Below are 9,424 nucleotides of genomic sequence, written 5' to 3'. Positions count from 1 at the left end.
GCTTGTCAGATGAAGTGAGCTGCAGCTCAGAAAAAAAATGTATTCTTTTAATACAATTTGTCAGTTGGAAAAGTTGCTACCAGACTCTGGACTTTTTAACTGCTGGGGAATTATCCAAAGAGAGTAAAAAAGTTGAAGACCTTGGGGAATCCACCAGAGGATATTCCCAGATGGGGCAAGGGAGCCTCCAGATATGCATGTTGTATTAAGAGAAGCAGAAATAGGGTTGGGTTGCACAGGTAAGGGCACCTCTAAAGTTTGCTGTAAAAAAAAAAAGGTGGATGCTGAAAGTGGCATAAGGTCCACTCTTGATTGTTTTGTACCCAAACTAGCCTGCCTCATTTTTAGCTTTGCTTGGACAAACCCAGGCAGTGGAGTTAAATTACAGTTCTCCATTGTGTGAATCAGAAAAATGGGTTGCTTAAATATACTTCATGTTTTTTACTGCAGCAAATAACTCTTGTGTATTGTGTTCCCGTATTTAAAATCAAAAGAGGACAATTATCTGCTTTCCTATGCAACATAGGGAAGGATATTTATGTAATAAGTAGGCATGAAGAATTGCATTTTGACTATTAAAATTTTGCTTACTAAAGATCCCAAGCATCACCATAATCAGTTGAGGGTCAGTAAGTAAAAGTAAGCAAACCTTGATTTTATTAAGAGTTGAATCTCACTCCTCGGATGATAATGAATCTGGAATTCCACTTATGTCTGCTGATAAGCTACAGATCACAACTGTACTTCAGTTATCACAACTACTGCTGTCTAGATGTATTGGATCTATTTATAGTACAAATCCCATTCAGCATGGCCTTTTGAACTCCAAATTATCTGAAATATATCAAGTTTGAGAAAGCTACTATATATATAAAATCTTTGGATGAATGATTGGTGCTTTTGACAGTACTGTATCATATTTGGCTGTGTAGGTGGGCTGTATTCCATATTTTAAACAATTGGGTATACCACAGGTGTCAAAACGTGCCACATCACATGACGTGTTGCAATGTATTGCAACTCTTTTTGCATTGCTGGCAGTGGGGTGGGCGCAGCTTCAGTATGATGAAACCAGCCCGTGGGTCGGCAGTTTGATACCCCTGGCCGGTATACGAAGAGTAATGTATACTGTCTTCATTTTTCATTGTGGGATTTACATGCATACAATTGCTGGTGATATTACAGATGTCTTTTATATCAAATATACCAAGACAGAAAAAGTGATGAATATTTAAGATTACAAAAACCTGGCAATCCAGATATTGTTTGGTTACAATTCCCATTATTCATGGCCCTTGACAAGTCCATGTCAAAGTAGATCTTGAATTAATATATTTATCCCTATCTCTACCAAAACCCACAGAAGTTATGACCACAAGTGATTTTCCATCTTATTTATATGCTGTGAAACTGAACACAAATGGTATTTACTATGAACACTAATGAGAAAGTAAGTGTAAAGTAATTGCATTGTCTGACTGTCTCTTTTTGCTCTTTCTGGCATCACTTTCAGTGGGATGAAAAGCTGACGCCAAGAACTTTTTCCTACACCAGCTGTTTCTTATTTTCTATATTTCTCTTGTTTTCTTCAAACCACTTTCCTATAGCAGGGTGATTTAACTCACATTCTGTTCCATACTGACCACAAGGAAGCACCACAAACAGTGATGAAAATACTAACTGTTCACCATTCATTGTATCAGCTACTTTAAGACGTATGGACTTCAACTCCCAGAGTTCACCAGCCAAAAATCTACACATCTTAAAGGTGCCAATTTTTTTTAAAAAAAACAACCTAGTTTAGATGAATTACACACAGTCCGATCCCCTTGCAGGCTGCATAGAGCTCTGAAATTGGGTAAAATGCAGTACATGTGAAATATCTACTGTTCATCAAGCCAGAGTCTCTGATACTTTTGATTGCTATTCATTTGCTGCAATTTAAGGGTGTTCAAAATGTACAAGATGTATTTTTACACTGGAAAAAGTTGGTCAACATTGATTCCCCCCTTCCCTTTTAATAAAACTGAGATCAGGTGCAAACAAGGAAATAAATTGACTGACGAGAAGCGGCCTCTTTTCCTGAATTGTAGCTGGGGGGGGGCAGTTTTCTCAAAAGGTCACAAATGGAGTGGAGTAAGTGGGGAAGAGGGAAAATGGAATAGCACTCTCCCAGAGATATGTATGGCACCCACTCTCTGGAGTTCCAGAAGGCTCATTACACCTGGCTCTTTCCCAGGACTGCAGTTAGTATGCCCCTAGAGTCTCTATTGTGGAGTCTTTATTGTTTTTATTGTCATGGTTGTTTTTGTCCTGCTTGCCTCTTGTGGATTTTTAATGGTTTTTAAAAATTCTTTGTAGAATACTATCAGTTGCCCAGAGTCTTCTAGGATCAGGTAGAAATAATAATAAATAATTATAATATAATAACTATGGTTTTTTTTAGTTTTGAGGGCCACAATTCTTGATGAATAATCTGCTGCGGTCTTGGCAGGTGGAGACAAAAGTGGTTAGAAACAGTCACTCTAGTTGGCATCCCTTGATCATTCTCCATCCAGCAATCTTGAAGTTGAAGTCAACACATTTTAAAGTCCCCAAGGCTGAAAAATGATGGACTAAGGTATTTATCAAAACAGGATCTTGGATGGCCACAAAAAACTGAAAACATACATATGTCTTTTATTTACTTAATAAAAAAGGTAAAGGTTCCCCCGCACATGTGTGCTAGTTGTTTCCAACTCTAGGGACCGGTGCTCATCTCCGTAGCAAGGCTTTAATACAAATTATTTTCAAATGAATGTATTTACTGATTACTTATTTAATATTTGACTGCCTTGGTTTCTCTAATGGATTACAATCTCTGTTTTAGATTACAGTAATAAAAAAAACTACATAACATTTTAAAAGCCGAATTTTGTGAGGTCTAAACTATGGCTTATTTAGCTTATGCTTAAACTGAGCATTGCACGAAAGGCAGCATGAACATAAGTCTATGGGCGACAAGTTGCCCACTATTTAAACATTGTATGAATTAATGATGCACATAATTTAAATGATAAGAGTCATAATAGCATTTTTCTAGTTCCAGGAGAATTTGAATTGAAAAAGGAAGGGAGGGATCAACCTTTGCTTTCCATTGATTCTTTAGTGTTACCATTCCTTTTCATATATGGATTTAGTCCTGCTGTTCTATTTCTTACAGGAAACCTCATAATATTTTATTGTTCTTTGACGTATCCATTCTGTTGTTTAGGTGAGAGACATTTTGCCTGCAGCAACCTTTTAGCTAAAATCTAATTTCTTCCTTGGCGTGCTGTGTCCACTAGGTGGCACTGTCGCTTTATATAGAAAAATAAAAACACATCCTGCCAGCTGTCGTTGCAACAACAACAACAACAAAAAGCCACCAAAATAATTTGGACATATTGTTCATTTGGTGCAGTTGTAATTTAGATTTCTAGGACCATTTATCATAAAGCTGTCTACTTGCCTATTCTGTGGCTCAAGGATGCTTCAGTGTATCACTGCATTCCTGGGAGAATCAAAGAATTGAAGCTGATTTCTCTAAAAACTGTCACAGTGCATTATTGGAGCACATTTTATTAAAGTTCATTTTCAAGACTTAAATTTTACAGTGTTCTAGACCATTGTCATTTGCCATACACTGGAACAGTAATTTCTCTATCAGTTATTGAATTTTAAAAGTTGACCAAAGTATTTTTGAAACACAAAATATGTGACCAGAAAACAAAATGGAAGGATCAAATATCTTCAAAGCAAAAGATGTTTTTCAACATTTTTCTGACCTCTAATATTAGCCAGAAGATAGATTGGGGCAATTTTAACACACACAAATTCTTAATCAGTCTGGGAAAAATGTGAAATAGATATGGTATTGTATGAGGTAGCCTTGATTATTTAAATGACGTGATTCAAACCCCATAATACATTTGCTTATTTAGCTTAACAAGATGTGTGAACCCACCTAATATACTGTAGCTTAGTGTAATGTATGACTGCAGGCCACTATTGTTAAAAAAATGTCCTGGACTATTACAAAAAACCGTAATTTGTCATAATATCAAGAAATATGATACGGAGACCTGGTTGGGTCCAGAGGGAGGTGTCCCTCTGACTGAACTTTGCCCACCAGGTTTCCGTGTGCTTCACCAGCCTTGGGCTCAGGGAAGGGGTGGGGGTGTTGCGGTGGTTGTAAGGGAGACCTTGTGTCCACGGGAGGCTACCGTTGTTCAGATACTCTGGTGTGAGTCGCTCCTCCTGAGATGTGGCCCTGGGGCTCAGTTGGGTTTGTTGCTGGTGTATCTCTCACCTACCTGCATAGCAGCAGCCCTGCCCAAGCTCCTCGACATCCTCTCTGGGTTGGCGGTTGAGTTCCCCAAACTTATGGTTCTGGGGGACTTCAACCTGCCATCCCTGGGAGGTTCATCGGGGTTGGCTTGGGAGTTTATGGCCTCCATGATGGCCATGGACCTGACCCAAGTAATTCAGGGCCCGACTCATGGGGGGGTCACACGCTCGATCTTATTTTTTTATCTGGATGGTGGCTTGATGATCTGGGAGGGGGATTTCCAGTTATTACACCCCTGTCATGGACTGATCATCATCTCCTGTGGCTGGCCTTCCGTTTCACCGCCCCCCATCGCGGGATTATGGAACCCACTATGTGGTTCCACCCCAGGCGCCTAATGGACCCTGAATGGTTCCAGGTGGTGCTTGGATCTGTACCTGCCATCTTCGCTCACAGCCTGGTCGATGCCTTAGTGGAAGCCTGGGAAAGGGCAGCCACTGAGGCACTTGACCGTGTTGTTCCCATGCGGCCCTTGTCTCGGCACAGATCCCGGCGGGCTCCATGGTTTTCTGTGGAGCTCCGGGAGATGAAGCATCGGAGATGGAGCCTAGAGAGCTGTTGGAGATCCAGCTGGTCTGAGTCTGACCAATTGCAGTTAAGAACCTTTACGAGGTCTTATCTTGCAGCGATGGAGGCAGCGAAGTTTAATTACTTCACTGCCCTCATCGCGTCTGCAGATAATCGCCTGGCCGCCCTATTTAGGGTGACTCGCTCCCTCCTTAATCAGGAGGTGAGGGAGGAGCCCCTGCAGGGTCGTGCCGAGGAGTTTAGTCAACATTTGGCGGACAAAATCACTCAGATTCGGGCCGGTCTGGACTCTGACTGGGTGGAGTCTGATAGGGGGGAGACGAGCGGTCTTGGGAATGTTATTTGGGAAGAATTCGACCCTGTGACTCCAGAAGATGTGGACAGGATCATGGGGAGGCTGAGTTCCACCATGTGTTTATTGGACCCGTGCCCCTCCTGGCTGGTATATGCAGCTCAGGAGGGGACACGAGGCTAGCTCCAGGTGGTAATAACTGCTTCTTTGAGGGAGGGTAGCTTCCCTGCCACCTTGAAGGAGGCAGTGGTGAGGCCCCTCCTCAAGAAGCCTGCCCTGGACCCGGCTATTTTGAACAACTATCGTCCGGTCTCCAACCTTCGCTTTCTAGTGAAGGTTGTTGAGAGTGTGGTGGCACATCAGCTCCCTCTGTTCCTGGAGGAAGCGGATTATCTGGACCCCTACCAATCAGGTTTTAGGCCCGGGTACAGCATGGAGACGGCATTGGTCACACTGGTGAATGATCTCTGGCGGGCTCGGGACAGGGGTTGTTCCTCTGTCCTAGTCCTATTAGACCTCTCAGCGGCTTTTGATACCATCGACCATGGTATCTTACTGTGGTGCCTCAGGGGGTTGGGAGTGGGTGGCACTGTTTTACAGTGGTTCTCCTCCTACCTCCTGGGTCATTCGCAGTCAGTGTTGGCAAGAGGGCAGAGGTTGGCCTCGAGGCCTCTCGTTTGTGGAGTCCCTCAGGGGTCGGTCCTCTCGCCCTTCCTGTTCAACATCTATATGAAGCCACTGGGTGAGATCATTCGTGGTTTTGGGGTGGGTTATCATCAGTATGCTGATGATACCCAGCTTTTTATTTCCACCCCAAATCAACCCAGTGATGCCCTCGCCGTGATGTCCCGTTGCCTGGAGGCGGTGAGGGTCTGGATGGGGAAGAACAGGCTTCGTCTAAATCCCGACAAGACTGAGTGGCTGTACATACCGGCATCTCGGGTTATCCACTCTATTCCATCTTTAACTATGGGGGGGTGAGGTGTTACCCCCTGTAGATAGGGCTCGCAACTTGGGTGTCCTCCTTGACTCACAGCTCAGTTTAGAAGGTCATATAGGAGCTGTGACCAGGGGGGCTTTTGCCCAGGTTCGCCTGGTGCACCAGTTGCAGCCCTATTTGGATTGAGATGCCCTACGTACAGTCACTCATGCGCTCGTGACCTCTCGGATTGACTACTGCAATGCTCTCTACATAGGGCTACCCTTAAAGTCCACTCAGAGGCTCCAACTGGTGCAGAATGCTGCCGCGAGAGTTGTGATGGGGGTCTCCCGATACTTCCATATAACACCTCTGCTCCGCGAGCTGCATTGGCTTCCAGTTGTCTTCCGGGTGAGATTCAAGGTGCTGGTGATGAACTATAAAGCCCTAAATGGCATGGGTCCAGATTATTTACGGGAGCACCTTCTGCCGGCGTCAACCTCCCATTGTCCTGTACGCTCCCACAGAGAGGGCCTCCTCAGGGTGCTATCGGGCAGGAAATGCCGACTGGCGGCCCCCAGGGGGAGAGCACTCTCTGTGGGTGCGCCTGCCCTATGGAACCAACACCCTGTTGAACTCCGGATGGCTCCCGACCTTCGCTCCTTTCGCTGCGACCTGAAAACTTGGTTATTTGAGCTTGCCGGCCTGGACTGAGGGATTGGGGGCGGTATATAAATCCAATAAATAATAATAATAATAATAATAATAATAATAATAATAATAATAATAATAATAATAATAATAGTTTTGGACCCATTAATGTTGTTGTTAGTTGCGAAGTCATGTCCGACCCATCACGACCCCATGGACAACATTCCTCCAGGCCTTCCTGTCCTCTACCATCTTCTAGAGTCCATTTAGGCTCATACCTACTGCTTCAGTGACTCCATCCAACCACCTCATTCTCTGTCGTCCCCTTCTTCTCTTGCCCTCAACCTTTCCCAACATTAGGCTCTTCTCCAGTGAGTCCTTTCTTCTCATTAGGTGGCCAAAGTATTTGAGTTTCAACTTCAGGATCTGGCCTTCTAAAGAGCAGCCAGGGTTGATCTCCTCTACGACTGACCGGTTTGATCGCCTTGCAGTCCAAGGGACTCGCAGTTCAAAGGCCTCAATTCTTTGGCACTCAGCCTTTCTTATGGTCCAACTTTCACAGCCATACATTGCAACTGGGAAGACCATAGCCCTGACTATACCCACTTTTGTTGGCAGAGTGATGTCTCTGCTTTTTAGTGTGCTGTCTAGATTTGCCATGGCTTTCCTCGCCAGGAGCCAGCCTCTTTTAATTTCTTGGCTGCAACCCCCGTCTGCGGTGATCTTGGAGCCCAGGAAAATAAAATCTGTCACTATCTCCATTTTTTCCCCATCTATTTGCCAGGAATTGAGAGGACCGGATGCCATGAACTTGGTTTTCTTAATGTTAAGTTTCATGCCCACTTTTGCACTCTCCTTCACCCACAACAAGAGGCTCTTTAGTTCCTCTTCACTTTCTACCATTAGAGTGGTATCATCTGCGTATCTTAGGCTGTTGATATTTCTCTGATATTCCAACTTTTGATTCATCTAACCCTGCCTTTCTCATGATGTGCTCTGCATATAAGTTAAACAGGCAGGGTGACAGTATACAGCCTTGCTGGACTCCTTTCCCAATTTTGAATCATTAACATTAACATTAATATGGGGTTATCGCGGATATACCCAAAGCTAGAATATATGATATAGAACTGGTCCCTGAAGTTAGTTAAAAATTCTAGACCCAATGATAGAGCAGGTGTAAAGTATTACTTTGCTTGCTTTAAGGAAGGGCCATTCTGCAGATATTTATGTCATGCCTAGCCAATCCAGAAACTTCAGGCCAGCTGTCAGTGGGCTAAGGCCATATGTTATTTTATTTTTCTATACCTAAAAAAAGGACTTTAATATTTGAGCCTCCTATAGATCCAGTTATATATCTTGATTAGACATTGTTGTGGCAATGGAGAAGACCATTGTATTTTGAGAAGTTTAGTGATATATTTTGATTTCTTCTTCATATTAAGAAAAATCTAAAGAAAAATCTAGAGATGATACCACTCTAATGGCAGAAAGTGAAGAAGAACTAAAGAGCCTCTTGTTGCGGGTGAAGAAGGAGAGTCCAAAACTTGGGTTGAAACTAAACATTAAGAAAACCAAGATCATGGCATCCGGCCCTCTCAATTCCTGGCAAATAGACGGGGAAGAAATGGAAGTAGTGACAGATTTTATTTTTCTGGGCTCCCAAGATCACTGCAGATGGGGACTGTAGCCAAGAAATTAAAAGACGCTTGCTGCTCAGGAGGAAAGCCATGACAAATCTAGACAGCACACTAAAAAGCAGAGACATCACCCTGTCAACAAAAGTGCGTATAGTCAAGGCTATGGTCTTCCCAGTTTCAATGTATGGCAGTGAAAGCTGGACCATACGAAAGGCTGAGCGCCAAAGAATTGATGCCTTTGAACTATGGTGCTGGAGAAGACTCCTGCGAGTCCCTTGGACTGCAAGGCAATCAAACCGGTCAGTCCTAGAGGAGATCAACCCTGACTGCTCTTTAGAAGGCCAGATCCTGAAGCTAAAACTCAAATACTTTGGCCACCTAATGAGAAGGAAGGACTCATTGGAGAAGAGCCTAATGCTGGGAAAGATTGAGGGCAATAGAAGAAGGGGACGACAGAGAATGAGGTGGCTGGATGGAGTCATTGAAGCAGTAGGCGTGAGCTTAGATGGACTCCAGAAGATGGTAGAGGACAGGAAGGCCTGGAGGAACATTGTCCATAGGGTCGCGATGGGTCGGACACGACTTCGCAACTAACAACAACAACAACAAAAGATTTAGAACTCATTCTGAGCTAACCTTTGCTTGCTGAATACAAGAGATGGCTGTGGGGGGAATCTTCACATAACTGCAAAGCTTTTTTTATCTGTGAAAGTCTCAGATCGGTTCTCATCCCAGAGTGATGTGCCACCTGGTCGGGATCAAGGTCAAGTCTTTCTATGACTGCAGCAAGGTGACCTGTTGCATTATAGAATACAAGCTTGTGAAATAAATTCTTAGGATTTTCAGTTTCAACTCCCAACCCTTTGTTCTGGTGTGCCTGGGTATTGCTAGCTGGAAGTTTTTTAGGTGCACTAGAACAGGGCTTTTCAATTTTTTCACCGTTTGTATGGCAATATTCAAGTACCACCTAGCAAGGTGTTAAAAACTTGATGACCAAAAAAAGGGAAAAAAGTGATAAAGTACAG

Source organism: Vipera ursinii (assembly GCF_947247035.1).
Source record: "Vipera ursinii genome assembly, chromosome: 3".
NCBI classification, from domain to species: Eukaryota; Metazoa; Chordata; class Lepidosauria; order Squamata; family Viperidae; genus Vipera; species Vipera ursinii.
Note: the sequence above shows the minus strand (reverse complement) of the source record.